Raw genomic sequence first — 20,404 nt, forward strand, 5'->3', positions numbered from 1 at the left:
AGCTCACCCCCCCCAACTTAAAACACTCTGTGATTCACTATAGAATTATTAAAGTCCAGAGAGAAGGTGACACAGCTATCCAGGCTATGTTTTGCCATAGTGTGTTAGACAAAATTAATTCTCTAACCACMACCTCTGCCCCTCTTAGCCGAAAGTAATGTTTTACTGGAAGGGGGCTGGGCCCCTGYGGTGGACACCACAGCCTCCCTAACAGAGAGTCCCCAAACATCCCAACGCCTCGCACAGCCGCGGCACGATGTCCTGCACGCTTCATCCAGCAGCCTCTCTCTCTCATCCGCACGCATGCTTTCCCTCAGATTAAACTTTTAATCACCAGGCTTTTGTTTTGGTTGAGTATCTGGTCTGCAGCATCCCCCTGTCAGAGCTATGGGAATATGTTAGGGCTCCAAGAGTGGAAAAAATGTCCCTTCATTTGGTCCATCAACAGATGACTATTACTCAACCACTTACAATATTTACAAGTCCAGCTCACRGCAATTAAAAAGGGATGTATTAAAATAAACTCCTCTTTCCAAGCTGGAAAAGGATATTAGACATAGCTCTTTGTAAATAGTGTCATGTTTTCTGTRCAGAAACTGTTTCTATGCCAGGGGTCCATGATTTTTTTCCAGTGAAAGAGAGTTGCCATCAGCAGTATTTTTTCTTTCATGCTCAGTTGAAAACATTTGTTATCTGAATTGAGCATTAGCAGCACTTCATCAGATTGCATTAAATATATATACATATACCCAATACATATATCCAACCCGGGGGTTCTTGTTATAATCACAAAACCTAATACAGATTGCACACTGCTKAAAAAGCTTCACCCTGCGTGAACACAGACTTTGACTGGCGTTTCTGATTTTTAAAGGAGCAACCAATCGCACCAAACTTTTAGTTTGTGAGTYGTCCGGGTCTGAGCTGGTCATCTCGGCTCTCCCCATCAGCGGAGACAGGGAGCCTGCGACAGACRTCCAAGATCAAAGGGGTAAATCGCCCTCTGGGAAGGATTTTCTCAGCAGTCAGCACGGAGATGACTAGTTCAGCCTTAGACAACTATCTTTTGAAGTAAGGCAAGGGGATTCCCTTCCAAAGAGCGCCCTTCATGCTCAGCAGTATCTAGACAGCAGCTCACTCAAGCACCTGGAGAAAACCACAGCCTCTTTTCCCAGAGACTTCAGGGGAACACTCAAAGGCACGAACAGATGGCCAGTCTCTACAGCCCATTGCATTTTTAACACTACAAAACGCCTGCTTTTGCCTCGGACACCTCTCTGCTCCCTTGCGTTTGTTTTTCATCCCTCTCCACACCAMTTTCGCAGCAAGCAAAACAACAGCTTCGCATTTGTCTGCTCCTGCTGCTCCTTTCGTACCCCGGCCGAGGACTTATTTTTGGCTCTCGTTTCAAAAGCAGTCCCTTTACAAGGGAAAGCAGTGGTGGAAGCAGATGACTTCTCACTTAATGAAGATCTCCTCCTCCTGCAGCCGTTGCTGGTGTGCCAAGGGCAAAGGCCCCGTGCAGGAGGTGCTCTAGAGATGGGACTTTTCCCAGAGGTGTTTGTCAGGTACCAGCTCCCTCGCAGACGAATGTTTCAGGATGCTTTTGTGCTCTTCAGGCCCATTCCCATGCTCACAACGTGCCTGGCGCCGAGCTCTCCCCGCTTCCTCCACGGGCACYGTTTCCCAGCGCTTTCCCTTCCAGCAGCTTCGCATTTCTCAAGCCCAGGGCTTCCCTCGGTTGCAGAGGCCCACAGCACCTAGCCTAGCTCCAGATCATGACCCGAGGTTTGTGTCCACCAGCACGAGCCTAAACACATTTGGAGCAGATGGTTCTTGGAGCATAAACAAGCAACTGGCTCCTGCCCCCGGAAGGGACAGGAGATGGTTATCATTTGCTTCTCGGGAACGGCAAGCCCTCGCCAACCACCTCAGCATCATCTATCGTTGCACGCTGCTGTGCTGATACATTGGGAACACAATCTATGTTTTATTTGGAGGTGTTTGATGCGGCTGGAACCAAACAACCTGCTTAAGTTGGGACAAAATAAGATCTGATTAAACTGCCATGTTCAGATTTTCTGTTATGTTTTGCACTGAAGGGAAAAGTTTTAGAGGGTGCAAATCCTTTGCACAGTTTCAGTGTAACTGAGTTTATGGATTTTAGCAATTAAGAGACAACTGAGATCAGTTTCTTGGAAAATACTCTATAGGTGTGAATTAGTAATGATACAAAGTAGAGTAGAGTTAATGGGGCGTAATTATTCTTTGACAACTCCCAAGAAAAACTCCACATAAAACCAGAATCATTACACAGCAGGAACCTGGGAAGGTGGGGGACCAATAAAGTATTGCTAACGTGCAATAGCAGAATGCATAGGAAATGTAAGAGAACATTCAGTGCAACAACAGCAGGACAGCAAAATGAAATAAACTTCATTTTATTCCTGGAAGGAAACTGGWATTAAAAGCCTGGAGCCACTTTGCTGTTTCCAAAAGCAGTGGTCAAGTATTTACTCCCCCTACGAGAGAGAGGAAAGTAGAGATGGCACRTGTCAGTGCAACATAAATCACAAACCAGCTAGTATTAGAGGCTTATCTGATCCACTCAATATGCACAAAAAGAATAGAATAACATAAATTGGCAGTAACATACAAATTTCAAAGTACCTCTTGCATGATAGAGACCAGATGTTACACACATTGTATTTTTTCTTATACTATTCAACAGCAGATTACAAGGATCTGAAGCTTTTAAACTTGGGAGTTTCACGGACTGCAACATGCTTTCATAACAAAAAATTCCGGATATGATCTGACAGTAATTATGCATTCTAGATTCCCTGTCTGCTTTTCTTTCTTTCTGTTCCCTCTAGTMCTGCAAAATAGAAATATTCTCCTCACCAAGAACTCCTTCATGAATCAAAGCCCCTAACAAAGCAAACAGGAGTCAGAGACTGGAGGGGAAAAAAAAAAAAAAAAAAAGAGATTCCTGCAGGAAGAAAAAGGAAACGGTGACAGAGATACAAATTTGTAATGTGTTTCTCTGGGAAAGGTGAGAAACAAAAGCAGAAGTCTGAAAGCAAATACAGAATTAATTAACGAAGGCGGATTGGAGAACGYGTAACACTCTTGAAGCTCCATACGGCTGCGGAGTTTGAGAAACTGCTGTCGAAGCTTAGAGGAGCCGCGCGGGAACGCAGAGGGGACGTTCTCGGAGCAGGCTGGACCGCCCCGTCCAGGACAGGAACACCGCGCCGAGCGGCTCAGCTGCGGCACCCCCTCTTCGGCCACCCTCGGCAGGGCCAGCCGCGACGCGGCCTCGACGGGCTCGCAGGCACCCGCGCGCGGCCGGCGGCGTCAGGGCTCGCCCGGCGCCGCAGCTCCCTATCGCCGCAGGAGCGCCGGGCCACGCCACGGCTCTGCCTCCGGCTCCCACGAGCACGGGTCCACGGGGATTACCGCCCAAGCTGCTTTACCTGGATTTAACCTTACTGCGGAGATGAACGCTGACGTTTGTCAGCTCCATCTCGATCCTCCTGTCCCTTGACACCAGAGGGGTTAATACTCCAAACCGAGTAAAACGTAACATAGTTTTTTAGATGTAAGATGGAAAGAAAACGCATAATTTATCTCTAGGCTGAGCTCAGTAACTATTTCTCCCCACTGTTCAGGCTGTCTCCCCTAAACCCCTTCCAGCCATGAGACTGGAGGATCTGGCATCCACAGCAACACCACATCTCAGCAGGGTTACCTAGGGCAGCCCTTCTCCAAGCCCCAAATCTTTCTCTCCGTAATGTACTCCAGTGTTCAAGTATAAAACTATTGCAGACACTCTTCCCCACTGTACCTGATTTACTCCCCTCTGTGTAAATACAGTTGATGGCTTCCTTTTTTTGGAACAGGAGGGCTGAAGGACTACTTTCCCTTGTAGGCCAGACAGTAACTACCCTTGCACACCTGGGACTATATAACTTAAGGATGCAAGTCCCTGTTAGAAATAAGACCACACTTAAAACTCATGCTCTCTGGTGCCATTGCAGCTACAGATAACGCAGTCACACAGAYAGCAGTCCGCTAAGTCACTTTATTTGTTCTCTTCCTCCCAAGTTTTGCTTGGAGGACTCTGTTTCCCGTCACAGAGTCCTAGACGTGGCTTGGAGCKCCACCACGCCAGACACCGTATAAACACGGAACAAAACATCCCGGCCCTCAAGAGCTTAAAATCCAAGTCAACCAGCATCCCTCTCCTCTGCGATACAGAGCCCACGCACACGKTAGCCTTCAGCACCCAGAGCAGCGCCGCGGGGAGGCCGGACGGCCTGCGAAGGAAGGACTGCCAGCCGAGGGACCGGGCGAGCAGTTCTGCGTTCACATTTGGAACTCAGTGAACGGCATCCCGCACATCTCGTAAGTAAGCCCATTCGCCTTAAATAACTGTTATGAATCACAGCTAACTCTGATGAATTGGTTTCCTCGCAGAACAGCGGATACCTACCGTCAGCCAGCGCTCGGCTTCGGTGATGGTGATTAATCACCCCAAATTTCCAACGCCTTGTGCTGACTGTTTGGTTAGAAGCTGTGGAAGCTGCTGAGATTAAACGATCCGCAGTTTCTCCAAAGCCCTTCTGATTCCCAGCGTTAATGATGACTGGAGCCCGGCGAGGTCTCTGGTCATGAGCGCTGCCGATGATGAAGACAACCCCTCGCAGCACCCAGACAAAGCAGCCGGTTGTTGCTTGTCAACTCAGTGCTTATGCCAGCTTTCTGACAAGGCAATATTTACTGTGAAATATCTACTTATTGTGCTGAATATAACTCCTGGGAATCTGAGTGTGTTTAGTATCTGGCAGCGATTCAAGTGCCTTTGAAAAGGCAGGCAGGAACCCTGTCATAAATACATCTTGTTTTGACAACTCCCTCTTGAATAAGTGTCACAAGATTTCTGGGCTGCTTCTATTAGACTATTGATTTACCATTAAAAATTGCTCCATACCCATGGAATAGCGGCTATTTAGATTTAATATGTTATCAATTAGAGTGCACTGGTTTCTATGAGATGTCTAGTGTTACTACTTCACATAGAGCAGGCTATGCAGAGGAGATGGTTATCGTCAACAGATACCACGCAGTTGAGTACCTTGCTCTTTGGTGTATTGTGTTCAGATACGAAGATATTCATCTCATTTCTATAAATTCACCCSGGCCAGGCCTAACTCCAGGGACTGAGGACACCTTTGTTTAATGGCATAAACATCAGAAATGCTCCACCGCAGCTATAGCCCCTTATCTTCCAATCCACTGACAGCCAGGTACAACTGAGAACAGCAAGTGTTTGACATTGTTTCATGCTACTGTCCAGCGTCAGAGACAGAGAGGTCATATTAAAGGTATCTAGTGTTGACACTGGACTGCCCTTCTGCCCCAAAGGCTTTTAAGTGGACACCAGCTCCACTCCACTGCTCTTCATTTCATGTGAAGCCTGTCAGTTATAGATGCAGCAAGGAGATGTTTAACACACCCACAGTGCAGGAGATATCCATGTCTTTTCCCAGATCTCGGAAGATCAGCCCAGCCTAGGTTGCCAATGGAAATACCTGACCCCGAGCAGAAAAATAAAGTGCAATCAGCTGAGAGAGTTATTACTGGAAACATTTAATGGGGATGTGAACAGTCACATGCCTGTTCTTGTTCCAGACCCAGAACTTGGAGAGCATCTTTCATTTGCCATCTCCAGATACTGGCTGGCCACAAGCATTTCTTAATTTATTTTAGCGTAGGAAGGCAGATGCACCCACTTCTGCTCCCACTGTCTTTCTCAGTGCCAGGGCATGCTGCTACACTGGGCTTTGCACGAAGCTGCGATTTAGGCTTGTCCAGAAATGAAAATGAGTGCAAAATAGAGCTGCGTGATGGACATCAGTACATCAACTGTGCACTGATTTCCAGCTTCCAGAATAGCCTTTTCCCAAGGAATAATCATGAAAAAGATCCCAAATGCTTTTGTAATATACTAAAAGAGTTCATGAAAGCAACTGCACAGTGAATTTGCTTGTGATAGATGAGGTCTGGATTCAATGAGCAAGGAAATCTCTTCCAGGCCCTGCTGTTATAATTAGTGCACAGAGCACTAGATGGTCCTTATAAATAGAATAAGTAAATAAGAGAAAATGCTAAAGGGTATTTCTTGTTTTCATGGGGCAGAGGGAATAGCCACTRGTTCTCTTCCATGTTCAAAGCTAATCTCAGAGTCAAACCCTAGGTAGTGCTCTGGAACCAGGTTGCTCTGCGATCAGGACAGCTTTGCCTCTCCTCTTCTAACCAGGGTGCAGGGGTGGCTTTTTGGACATAGACTTGACCAACACGATCCCTGCCTCTGTCACCCTAAAGTCCRAGTCAGCTGGAAAGCCAGAGATTTGGAAAACAGCAGCCCTTCTGGTAAGCCATATGGTTTGTGGGCTGAGAGATCTTTCTGAATATTAAATATATTCAAAAAGTGAATGTGACTGTGCACTGGCAGAGGGGCGGCATTGGGCAAACAGCCGCCTGCYGCAGAGTAAGCTAATGTCTCTGCCAGTAGATAACTTTTGGAGCATCTCTCAAGACCCGCTCTTCTGCTTACTGGCAACKGTTTATGAGAAAAAGAGTTTTGCTTGAGATTTTCCATGTCTTTTCTGCTGGTTTGGGTGTAGCATCACTCTCAATAATGCCGAAGGCTCAGCATAGAAGATCAGTGTCTTTTACAGGTTACAAAACAATAATAAAGAGCATGCTATGTCTTTAAAGAGCCTGGTATAGTATAACATTATCTGGAAAACGCTGCTTTTTTTATGCCAAGAAAGCTATATTCCCACAGAACTGACTATCCAGAAGTTTATGAATAAGTCTTCTTTTATAAGTGACACGGAGCGCTAACTTATAAACACATAATAGTTGTTTTATAGAGTAGAAGAGAAGCAGGAAAAAGGCAAAGTTTCATGGAGAGGCTGCAGAGTCTCGGCTGCTTTCTTTAAGGACTTCTTTTTAACATCATAGTTTAAAAGATATCTATGTGTCGTGTCCCCCCCCCAAAAAAATTTTATCTGCATTTTCAGTAAGTTAATTTTAAGTCCTGTTGCCAGATATATGGCAGAAACCTTGCCCAAAACCTGTTCAAAACCTTGATTTTTCAAGGCAATAGAGAACCAACTGGAAGGTTGACTCAGAATTTGGTTCACATATCTAAAGCATTAGTTTAATATGGCAAGCACCTGAAGAAATCTATCTTGCTGTCCTTTATGTTCCCTAAGAATAATAATAATAAAAAAAAAGCCAAACACTTTCTCCCCCCAAAGCCATAAAATCTTTCCTTCTAACATTTTCCTCTTTTAAAGTGAGACAGGGTATTCAATTTGTATAGCATTAAGAACCACTTTAGCATAAATCCCACACTATTAAGCTGGCCTGTATGTAAATACACTCCCCGATTCCTACACCTGCATCATTGAAACCACGTCTCTCGAGGCCTGTTCTTTATTAGTTTTGTGACAGCCAAACCTTTTCTTGGGCGATATGTCCACGTAAAATGCTGCAATCGCACATTACCCCGCGCCCCCGTCCGCCCCAAGGAACCTGCCCGTTATTGCTTTTGACCTTCCGCTTCAGCTGCTGTGACTTGAGAAATTTAACGCTGCAATTGTACCTCTCAACTCTGACATCAAAATCATTGGCAATTCTCAGCCGAAATCAAGAACAGGCTCCGAGAATGGTTTGTTAAAGACTCCAAATGCCCCTGTATTTCCTTAGGTCTAAAGGAAGAAAAAGAGAMATTTCAAAAAGAAAAACAATCAAACAAACAAAAAAACCCACTGAGCTCTTTGCAAACAACAACTGTTGTATTAATAATTCCTTATTTGGAAGAAAGAAAAATGTAGGTCATTCCTATGTAAGATGAAAGAAAAAAAAATATACGACATTTGGAGTTATTCAGGCAATGATAGGTTAACCTGAAGAACCTGATTACCTGAGTCAAATTACAAATTTTTGTTTATACACATTAACTCCTCAGTCCACTTTGTTTCACATAGGAAAAAAAAATGCATTTTGGAGTTCTTTTGGTCAGATTGGAGCCTTTTGCAGCAATGCTTCATTCTCAGGCACACAAGCCAGTTTGTTACTGTTAATACGATCTTTTGATCAGAGCATGAACATYCCTTACATTACTGACAGCAGTACCTGTTGGCAAACAAAGTGCGGATAAATAAGCAGCAAGAGAAAAAACACTATAGGAAAACAAATGTCAAATTCAGCCTCAGAAGCAGCATGAATCATGTTTAAATCCAAAATGTTTATTGCTTCAGTGGTCAAAYAATCCCTCGTGCTTAGGTCCCAAACCACATGCACCATCCAATCGAATGAAAGGAAGTGAGATAAGTGTTTCTCTTAATCCATTATTGTTATACCTCAATTTGCTTGTTTTTGTATCTATTTTTCAAATTACAAAGGCGTGCCAGATAATATATTGTCCTACTTCYAAGTGCAATTGCAAAGAATCCCACATTCTTTCAAAAAAAGATAGATTTTGTAAAAATCCAACCTTAAATGGGCTGTGACAGTCAGAGGAATATTTCAGATGGATTTAGTCACAGCTTTCTCAATAGCAGACCTCAACGGCTGCTGACGTTTCCAACATCTCCTTCGATACTTAGTCAATCTGCACAGAGGCATACTTCTACATTTGGCAGTAGTTAGAAGCTTTAGGTCCAACAGTTTAAAATACTACATAAATTTCACATCTAGAAGTCAATTGAAAAAAAAACAATTCATTAACCTCTTACATTAAGCTGAGAACCAGACTAGAAGGGCATTGAAAGAGTCAAGGTTGAGAGGAAGTCTTCCTGAATGAATTAGGAAAAATAGGTACGTTTTACCTTTCAAGTCAGAAGAACTGGAGCTCACACACAAACAAGTTATATATTTGAAGAGAAGCAGAAAGCACAGCAAGAAATAAACTCTAATAGTTGTTAACTTCCAGTGAAAACTGCTCAAGCACAGAATTAAATTTGCATCTGCTTTTAAATAGCACAGGTCAGTTCACACAGAACAACCTAGGAGAAACTTTTCAATGTACATTTTATATAGAATTATTGCAGTGTCAATAAAGAACATTTAAAATTTATATATGTGTAATCCCACTTTACAAACAATTGTTTCTGAAGAYATGGTATAAAAGTATTTACTGGACCCATCATTGCACAAAGAACAAGTGCAAACTCACTACGAGACCATGTCAGCTAATTTAAGTTACTCCCCACCAAACCCAGCATCACCCKTACCCACTGTAATCACTGCTACACCAAGGAAAAGATCAGAGTTATTTAAGAAGCAATAGCAACYACGCAGCAAGAGTGCACAATTTCTCTCTAAATTTGTTGAGATAATCATGCTAAATGCCATCTAAAAGAAAGCCYCTTTGGAGCACAAGCTGTCCTCTTGGGTAAATTTGTACAGACCCTTGCACTCATGCCCAGCAAAAGCTGACAATTTAAGACCACAACTTTCCCTGAGAATCATTTTTGGTCTCTTCCCACATACCATCTATTTTACTTCTAGCCAAACCTGGCAACCTCTATACATCTCTGCCTGATGCCTTTTACTGATGTGTGTGCTAGAGGAAACATCAGATATATACATATGGATTTGTAYAGAAGATCAGCCAGATGCCAGCAAGCAAGACACTGGAAACATTCTCATGTTTTTTCCTTTTGTTCTTGCTAGAGTGACTTCATAGACTTTCCTTGTTTGTCCCAACTCTGCTATTATCAAACTATTTCCAACCCCAAAGGTCATCGGCAGACATGGTTACTGACTTGCTTTGTGTGTGTGTGTGTGTGTGTGTGTGTGTGCGCGCACGCATGTGGCTTGTTTTTTCTTCTCCCCTCCACTTTTTTTTTTAAAATTTTTTAAACAAGCACGCACATTTTCCGACTTTCCCTTCTGCAAACTCTCTAGCATCCTTTTCATTAGATAAACAAGGCCAAGAAACAAGATCAGTCAAGCAATGCACTGCATTTCTGAACAACTGTGTTACAACTTGGAACAGGACTTGTGAAAATTTGAAAAACTTCAGCGTGCACTAAGCTCTTCCAGAAGACAATAAAATAAGCCCAGCCAACAGGAGATCACCGAGGTTTTATAAACCCCTGTATTTCAGATGAAGTTCATCCAAATGAGAGTCAAAACAACCCCTAAGTGCCACCAGAACTTTTGCATTTTGGCATAAGCTGTGCAGAAATCAGCAGGAAAGGAGGAGAAAGTACAGACTTAACTGGAATGTCCCCTTCTCTGGATTCACCAGAAGTCATTCTCACTAGTCCATTGAGGGCAATGAGCAAAGAAGAATACAAGCAGCAGTTGTTGTGGACTGCAGGTTCAGGACAGAGAGAACAACAGGCAGTCAGGACTAGAAGGTGCTAAGTAGAGCCAGGTGAAGATTTCCTTTTAAGAAGGCAACTATCTAAGGGCACCCACAGGTTACCATCAGCACAGGTTACATCACCTCCAGCAGCACAGGTTACAAATTTTTGTACCAGCTGCCCCCATCTTATTCCTCACACTAAAGAGACTTTTTATTCCATTAAAAAGCAGAAATTTAGCAGCCAGTCCGAGCACTGGCTGCCAGAAAAGGCACCCAACTGGGGCTAAAGGTGAACTAAATCCCAGAAGCACTGCACTCCCTGCCTCTCGCAGTGCCCTAATTGCACATGTTCCTCCTCACATGTGAATATCCGTGCATCTTCTCGAATCCGGCTTCAGGTAGCCTTCACCCACAAGCCCGCTTACTCCAGCACGAGATACAGAAGCTGCAGCAGCCCAGCAGGCAAACTGAAAATGGTTTTCCTGAAAAAAAAAAAAAAAGTCTGCCAGACAGCAGCTCACCCTCAAGCTGCCACCTGAAGCAAGCAAGGACAAGGCAGAAGACATGACAGATGATCTCAGCAGGGAACTGTTGTTCTTCCACTACTTTCTCCAGTAAAAAGCAAATGAAAAAAAAAAAATCAAAGGACTGCTCTGCTGGCCTTGAGCAGAAGGGGACATCTGCTTGTGTCCATCTGCCGTCATCCTGACACCCTAGTCTTTGTTTTTGGTCGGGTCAGTCTCCTACCATTATAGCTCCCTGAACTGCCTCACCAGGACATCGCTGCTAGTACAAGGAAAGAGATGGGGACATGGTGAGAGGGAGCAGGTAACCACTAGATCCATGTAGATGCATCAGTAAATTGTCCCACCAGGCTCTCAAATCCCTTTCGAAAGTTTTACCTCATCCTTTGTTTTTCACTCAAACAAATGCTAGGAGTATCCTGCCACTAGTTAGAGGGGTACACTGCCGTCTCAGAACACTTCCGAAATGCTTAAGGCATAGACAGCTAGAGTTACRCCTGAAAAAAATCACAGCTCAGTCAGCCACACAAGTGAAATAAGCTGCAGTTCTACTAGTCTAGTCGCACGAGCTCTGCTAACAAGACACTGATAAAGGAGAGAGCGCTATAGGATAAAATACCATATATYGTTCATACCATGTCATTTAAGGTCAGTTTAAGCATCCTAGAAATCTGCTCTGTGTGTCTTTTATTTTAAAGAGCGCCCTCCTTGCACAGGAACTCTAGGAACTTTTGAAAATGGGACGCTGGCTCCTAAGTCACTTGGATACTTAAACGAGCGAGCAGTCGGGTTGAGACTTGCATACAAATTGCAAAGCTTCTAGATGGTTTCCTCAGAGCAAAAAACGAGGGTGGAGAAGAGAGACTATTTAATGATTAGTTCCTTATGGTTCTGACATTCTTGAAGCATATTTCTTGCAGTCCCTGGAACACTCCTGCATTCTTGATTGCAAAATGGCAGTAAGTGATTTCCTTTAAAAGCCTTGTCTTTTATTGGAATACTAAAAATACCCCACCAGCCCCACTCTACTCTACTCTCTCTCTTTCCTGGACAGGCACCATCAACCCTAATGTATTCTATTTTGAAGACAGCGATAAACATTTCAGCATGGTGTGTTCAATCCACTTCATAGTAGATCCTGCATTTCCACTGCAGCCCTTACTAGCACCATAAATCATCTTTACACAGACTTAAGCATGAGAAACTCCAGTAAAAATGTATCACGGATTTTTCTTTCAAAAAATTAAAAAGAATGAGTACAAAACAGTCAAGACTGAAATGACCRGCAATTTTAAACACGAAGCTACTGGGATGACCCTACAAAACAAGGCTGTTGCAATAGTTAACAAACCTGCACTGCGTAGTTCTGTCCYACTTTGTTTGCTGGATGCAAACCCACCTTAAAAGATGATACTGTGGGGTAAGGTTCCGAACAAGCTGCCTACACATTCATAACATCTAAACAAATATGGGTTTCAAATCTAGGATGCTCTGGCTGTTGCTGRTTTAAAAAGCCACAGACGAGGATTAATTACATACCACGTCTGAACTGCTTACACACAGCTAACACTCCTTTTTTATTGCTATATTGACTCAAAGTCTGAACTGTTCTCCTGACTGTTTCACTCATTAGGCCTCTCTCTCTCTCTCTCCATCTGCTACAGATCTCAGGGATCAAACAGACAATTTCAGGTACATGATGAGGAGGCAACCACATAAGCCACAATGTTATCATTAATGCTCTTGGCTGAGTCCAGCAACTTCCCCATTAAGAGCAGTTGTGCAAGTATGATCAACTAAATCCAGCCAAGAGCAGGATGCAACTAGCCTGCCTAAGTCTTAAACATGGAAGTCTTTGCGTAGTCCAGAGCAGAAGAGATGYACTTCACAGCACCAAGGCAGGCGCCAAACAGTTCAACGGCGGACAGTGCCGAGGGTTTCCTAGAGTATCAATCTCTCCGTTAAGAAGCTTAGCTGGACAAGGTGATGAGCTGGCTCCCAAAGCAACAGAGCGGTGTTGGCCCTCACCAGCCCTTGCAGGATTACTTCTTTCCACAGTAGGAGAGTCTACCGGGAAATCTGACCTCACTAAACAAATCTGCTGATCACATTAAAACTCTGTTATAGCAATTGCCCTTGAGTCACTCCACAAACTACACACTGCTCAGCAGCCGCAGGCCGATGCCCCATGGAGTGAAATAAATATATGCTGTAGCTTTCACTTGAACACAGATTCTGATTAAGGTGGGAGATATTTGTTTTTCTACTTTTAAAGTCCCAGAGGGAACTAAACCTAACTTTGTTATCAAACTAATTTTTGATGTGGCTGGATAGCCTCATTATCCACCTACTGCTGTCACACAGATTTCTGCTGGTAAATTCTGTTCCAGGTGATGTCAGAAACAAGCTTTGCTGAGCATCAACTTATCTTTTTTGTGGGTAAAGCACCACACTTCATCAAGCCCTTCCCCATCTGCAATGGGTCGCACGCAGGAGGGCCTCCATAAAGAATCTGCAGATACTTTCTGTTGACTCATTTTATTTTCATCTGTGTGAATCAAGTACTCAACAGCAAGAACTGGTGACCGAAACAAGGAGATGCAATCTCAATCCACTGCCTCTGCCCCGCTCCARGTTGTACTGTTCATATCCAGTCTCGAGTTCAGAGAAACCCTGAGCAGCCATGAACTACACTACCATAACTTAAACTCTGTACAAGTGTAACTCTACTTTAAYGAAATTGTTTCATCCTGAAAAGCAACTGCACACTTATGCGGTGTCCTGTGTTAAGGCTTTGGCTCAGGACAAAGTTCTGGCTGAAGGACTGGGCTAGCAGCTTAGGACGCATCTGAACTGGTGTTTCAGCTTGGATCAAGAGCACTTGTGAAGCCATCTCCACTTTGACTTTGCAACGTGCACCAGAGCGTTGTTTATGGAGTAAACGAACTGCATCCGCTCTGGAAGCCACTGAAYCAGAAGATTTGTTCATTTTTATAACTACGTTGTGTTATGCTGATAAAGTTATTCTCTAAACTATTGACAGTATTTCAGGAAGAACGGCACACTATAGACAACCCAGTAAYGTAATGCTGAAGTGAGCAAATGTTTATCATCTTAAATACAATACCAGGGGGGGAAAAAACTTGAAATCTCAGCATGGCTCTTTTAACTTAGATGAGGCTGAATTGATTTGAAAGTCAGTATCAATTTGGACATATAAAATGTTTTGTCCTAGTTTCTACAGAAGTGTATCAGTCCGCATGTAAAAATCTTGACACAGATATAACTGGGTTTTGTTGAGAAAAATGTTTTAACATTTCAAAGAAYAATCCTATTTTTAGAAACTTGCTCAACCTTTGGCAATCCAATGCAATCAGCATTCAAAACTGCAGAAACTAGCAACCAAATACTTCTTATTAATATCATTTACAGCTGTTAACAACTATAAGAACCCTTCTAAAAATGCCAAGGGAAACAACAGACTGGGTGAAACAATCTYTCACAAATAACTGAGTCAATAAACACAGAACTGTGGTAAGAAATTAGGTTTGACTTGTATAACTTTTTTAAAAAAAATTTTGTAAATGGAGTCTGAAAAGCAGAAGGTTGATGAAATAATATAGTTCAGTAGCAGGGGAAAAGTTTCATGTAGACAAAGTAGGGAATTCAGTCCTTGCTGAGTTCTTGAAATCATTCAGATGTTAACAGAAGTTTCTCCTCCAAMAGGAAAAGGAAAGGCATCTCTTAGTGACTGCATTCACAGATCTTTGACTCCTGTATGCTGGTATACTACATATAAATAYACATATTTAAAAAGCTTCTGTCTTGAGTAGTGCCAAAACTATACAGTTTATGCAATAAACTCCCTCATTTTGCGAAAGAGCAAAACTCAGAAAGGTGTGTGTGTGGGGGGAGGGAACACATTATCATTTCATCTCAGTACCTTCCTCAACCTTGAGTAGTTTATAAGCCCTTAAATCCAATTGTCTTCCTTTGCCTTCCCACATGACAACTATAAGCTGCCACAGCAGCTGCAAAGTGAATACCTTCAAAGGAAATAAAGAAATAATTGCCCCAAGTACAAAGTGCAGGGGAAAAAACTGCCTGGGTGACATGACTAATGCAGGGCTGAATGGGCCGTACCCRTGGGAGCAAACGCAGTATGTGCTACAGGCTACTACAAGGCAGCCTCACTGCGTGCTCACTAACTACTGGAGATTTTTGCCCAGAATAGAGAAAGGCAGTAAAAACAGAGCAGCACWGGGAGAACCTGCAGAAGGCAGGATGCTTCGTCAACATGTCTTCATATATTCTGCATCACGTTCTCTTGTCAGAGAACATGTTCCCTGTTTTGAGCTCCTCACAGTATTACTCGACCATGCCTAGGTGTGCGAGGGGGGAGGAAAAACAACACAAGGATATAAAATTAAAAAAGGATCTGCGCAAGGAATGTTCCCCCGCCGTCATATAGTCAACAAGAACAGTAACACTTCTGAGCAAAAAGAAGCCACCCAATTTAGTAAATAATTTTTTCCCTTAAATATTACCCATGGTTAAATTTACAGAGTTTATTCCCCTTGCACTTCTGGGAGGAAAAGAAATCCACAGTGCAAAAAAGGCATATAAATCCTTGCGGATCATTTGTCTGCTGCTGCCCTGAAAGAGGGACGCTCCATATGCTTTTCCAATAGCGCTGTTTTGATAGTATTACCAGGAGTGTCCCTTATTAATCATGTTGCCGCTAAAAGTCTCTCCGGAGTGTTTGCTTATTCTGTACTTTTCCAAACTGTTTCAGCTTCCTCTTAATTTATTAAAAGCTCACTGAAGATGACCACATGTAAAGCATCCTAGCAGATAAAACTGGAGGAAAAGAAAGAATGGGAAAAGATCACTTTTAACCATGAGTTTTCACCCACTCACTGCTTTCCCAGGAAGGAACTCTCAAGGAATACTGGAGTTTCAACCTTTGCTACATGTTTCTGAATACTTAAAGTTGTAGAGCTGGGCTTACTTCTATTTAAGGTAACATTAGCATTCAAGAAACACTTCCCTGGATGTTACTATTTGAGTCAGAATCACTGGAAGAAATTTGGTATTGGCTCAATCCTGCAACATGCTGAAATCAATGAGCCTATTTGAGCCTATAAAGTGTTCTTAAAGACATGCTTGAGTGCTTTGCTGGATGAAGAACAAAGTACTTGGCATCCCGCAGCAGCGAACCCTGCTGAGGTGTGAGGCATTTCCAAACATTTGTAATTAACTAAAAGAATCCGCAATTAAGAAAGTCGCAGGCACTTGGTCAACAGAATAAAGGCAACACTTTGCAAAGGATCCCGCGCTTCCCACCGCAGCAACATGCAGCCTTATACAGTATCAGAGAAGGGAAAGAGAAGTTGGTCAAATAGTAGGTGGGCTGTAAAGAAGAAACAAAAGTGTCTGGGTGCCCTTTGGCAATTCAGCAGCGGTGCTTAAATCCGGACCCGTCCCTGAGCTTCGCAAGGGCGCTGCCGTTTCGCCTTTGCCAATACCACGGCTCAGCCAATTTCACAGGAAAGCTATACTCATTTCGAATGTATGCAATGCCCATCTTTTTATCCCAGAGGCAAAAAATGGGCCCCAAAGGAATGAAAATCTGTCCCCTCCCAGCGTGGGAGAAAATTGTTAGATGTCAAAGCTGTCGATACTGAATAAATGCAGTCCATAGCTCTGTATAAACTTTCAGGAAGATCTCCATTTAGAAAGCCCTAGCATTTAAATTGTTTTGAGAACTCTTCTATCTGCAAAACATTAACTCAAGCCAGGTGGTACAATTCTGCTAAAATTAYGCTTTTAAGCCAACTTTATGTCTTTCTGAATGAGAAAACAAATAGGCCTTTCAATACATTTTTACAAAGGTACAGCTCAAGCTGTACCATGTGTTTCATTCTCTTTTTCAGTCAGATTAGATAAATTACTTTTCACATTTATCTTTCCCTGTGGGGGGGAAAGAAAATAAATAAATCACACTGATACTTGCTAACAAAAGTCTGACTTTTATCATAGCACAGGACAACAGGAAAAGGCCCCTTGCTCTCCAGCCTGCGGTGCTGCGCACGGATCATCAGAGGCTGACCCTGGAGCTAGGCAGAATTGATCTGAAATCAGCTGGAGACAACACGGATGCAGGCATTCGCATGAGGAATTAGAAGTAAAGCTTGAAAGACCCATGAAATCAATGTAAAGGATCAGATGACCTTCAGCAGAAGAAGATAACCATGATAGTCCATGGTCTACTTTTACAGAGCCCAAGGAAAGTAACCAGAAATGTGGCTATTCAGTAGCAGCTTTAAATGCACAGATGGAGTCTATGCGTTTTCCAGCAGAAGAACAGAGCRGACAAATCAAAAAAGGCTGGAAATAAGAATCAGAAAAGCCAACGCAGCTATTAAGAAGAAACTGCTGAACCTCAGCGTCTGCGCTGGGCCTTGTGGCAACTTTGAGTTTGACACTGGAGCATGGCTYACTTTTTATGCCAGTATCCTTCTCCAATAAGTACTTGTTGTTCTGCATCAGCAGCAGTATATCCTTACCCCGACACAAGTGTGCAGTAATTTGAGACAATCCCACTTCTCAAGCAAAAGGATGAACCTACCTTGTGACTGCTGCGTAGTGTCCCCAGGTAGAGCCATGCACGGACATCACTACGACGACATCAAGCATTATTTTTTTTTCTTTCAAAGGCTTCACCAAACCCTCCCTCAATCATTCTCTAAGTTTCAGACCGCACAAATTTGTAATAGAAATCAGGTCATCTGCAAGCAGTTACGGTATCACAAATTAGGTGCAAACCACCAAGGCTGCAACAAGGTGCTTTGGCAATGTTTGATTTCAGGCAAGCCACGGAGTATCCACATCAACTTAAATAAAATCCATACTGTTTATCCAAAGCTTTCCATCTCTTTGCTCCCTCTCTCTCTCCTCCATCCTGCGTGTGAGCTAGCTAGAGCTCACCATATATCATGGAGTCCATCTTGAAGTAGGTATTTTATTTGCGATATTTGCCTTTAGGAGAAGGCAAATGAAAAACAGAGAAATGACGGGATGCTTTTCCTGGAGTTTCTAGCACAATGAAGTCTGGGTGTGAAGTGAAGCTAACAAAATTTAAAAGTCAACACCTCCAATGGGACATCCTTACTTCCTTTTACACTATAGAGGCTTGGAGGCAGCAGTTAGTTTGCTTGCTAGCAGTCATTTTTTTTTTACGTTGTCCACAGAAGTGGACAGTAGGGACTTTAAGGGGAGATTTTGAGTTCGATTAACTGCCAAGAAATGTGTCCCCGTTAGCTGCCTTTGGTCATAAGTCAGTAGCTGACTTTAGCACAGCAGATTCTATCTGCAAATCCAATAATCCTAGAAGTACCAAACATTATTTTCCCCTGAGATTTGTTTTGGTAGGGGAAAACATTTTTTAGCATTTTAGCTATCAGAACACGTGGTGCAGCCTCAAATAGTACTCACCATAAAAAAATGTTCTCCAGCTCTCTTCCTCACTCAGCCTGCCAGTGAACATGGGAAACCATTAACTCAAGCTGCTACAATTAACTCCCAGAGTCTTCTTCAAAGACTCAAGACAAGCCAGAGCTACTTGTCATGCAAACAACCTGTGAGATTCATTCTCCTTGCAATGCAAAAGGAGGGGTAAATTACTGAGTTAAGTAGATTATCGGGGAAGGAGTCACACTCAGCAGCCTTATGAGATGATTAGACCCTGGGAAATTCATATACCAAATCCCTAGGCCCTGATAGCTCACATTCATTACCAGTTTGAGGATAAACCGCAATCAAGAATCTTCTCTGGCAGTATTAAATATTCATTTTCCAAGGAACTTTTATTTAACTTTCCAAAAAAAAAAAAAAAAGAAAAAAGTGAGATTAAAATTTTACACGGAGAAAGTGGCAGCAGTGTTTTGCAACTCAGCAGTTTACCTTTAAGATGACTCTTTTTCAAAAAAGTGCCAGCATTTTTGAAGCAGAYGCTAGTGCTACCATCATCAACATAAATGTTACAAAAATCCCCCACCAACAACAAATTAATGTTATTGCTTTGTGGGTGTATGTGCACAGCACTACTGACAAAAAAAAGAGGGGGGGAGGCTTCAGAGGGGCATCTGCCCCTAAGACAGAGCATGTGCATTTAATAAATGCAGCCTAATGGAGCAGCTTTTTCAATGCAAAAGAGCAAAAAGCAAATTTGTGGCAAGAAAGCCAACTGTTAGAACAGCAACGGAAAACAGCCATGCAGCAAGCTCCAGGGGTGAGTTAGGATTACAAATGCCCCAATTACAATACGCTTGCTGCTGGTGGCGGAGAGGGTGCTGCCTCTCTCTGCACTTTACTACAATGTGCAAGAATACCAAAGTTAGGAAATTACTTGCCCCACATACTATATAAATGGACAGCAATTATTTTCTCCGAAATGCCTTCCTATGATGAGTACTGCTGGTAGCAGCCAGTTCTGGGACAGGCTGTTCCCCAGATGTTTCAGACTTTGCTTTATAACACACTTCTTTTTAAAAGACTCGTTGCTTTAACGTGAGCCTATAGAGCATTATTCAGCAACCCTCCATTATCTAAAGAATTAGAAATTCCCCATTTTGTTAATCTATTTAAAGTAAAAGGAGTAACACCATCATGCTTCAGAAGGTGAGAGTTTGCTGAGAGTTCTTCCTCCCACCTGAGGTATTTTTATCAGAGAGATGTCTTTAAAAATATCTCTTGGAGAATATCTCTTATGCAAGAAGTTAGTGAGTTTAGGATTGCTGAAACTGCAATCTAGTTTGGTTAAAGCACACTCTACCATAAGAAATATTTCATGCCCCTGGTGTCTCAGAGGAGGCAGTAATAAAAGATAAAATATTGGAAACCCGATCATCAATCCAATGAATAGAGCTAATACTTTCAGAAAGCTGTGAGAGGTATAACCACTATAAGCAAGGGCGGTACAAGGATCTAACAGTAACATTGGGGGCACCTGGGAACCATCTTGAAAAACACTGGGTTTACCAGACCACCAGATGGAGCAACTATGTGGGATCTACTCCAGAGCTGCAGACAAGAAGAACAGACACCTTACAGTACACTGAAGCAATTCACAACTCATCTTAGAAAAGCATTATGATTTCTGGATCACATCCCCGAAGTCCTACAGCTTAACTCTAATTCCTTTAGCACCTCAAAGATATAACTGCCTCAAAATGGTCCAAGAGCAGGCTCACAGCAATGATCCTCTACGTAGGCATGGAGAATCCATATTCAGACTCAAGTAAGATGCAGTAACTCCGATGGGGATAAAAGCATCGTCCTATTCCACATAAAGGAGATGCTAAGATCAGTCAACTACTGCAGGATGCTGAGTTAGTTTTGCAGCAAACTAGAGCAATTATCTGTGGCAATTGCTCCGCTCTGCTACTCTCAGTTCCTCCCTTCATCCCTTACAGCCTCAAGG

At 42.9% G+C, this 20,404-nt stretch overlaps 1 protein-coding gene across 1 annotated transcript in view; it reads right to left on the reverse strand.

The window, feature by feature from the left end:
- The window catches only part of STX8 (syntaxin 8), a 109,107-nt gene that overhangs the window by 1,918 nt on the left and 86,785 nt on the right, over positions 1 to 20,404 (reverse strand). The window lies entirely within an intron of this gene.

This window comes from Rhea americana, unplaced genomic scaffold, assembly GCF_003343005.1.
Source record: "Rhea americana isolate MKP2758 unplaced genomic scaffold, rheAme1 scaffold_138, whole genome shotgun sequence".
NCBI lineage: Eukaryota > Metazoa > Chordata > Aves > Rheiformes > Rheidae > Rhea > Rhea americana.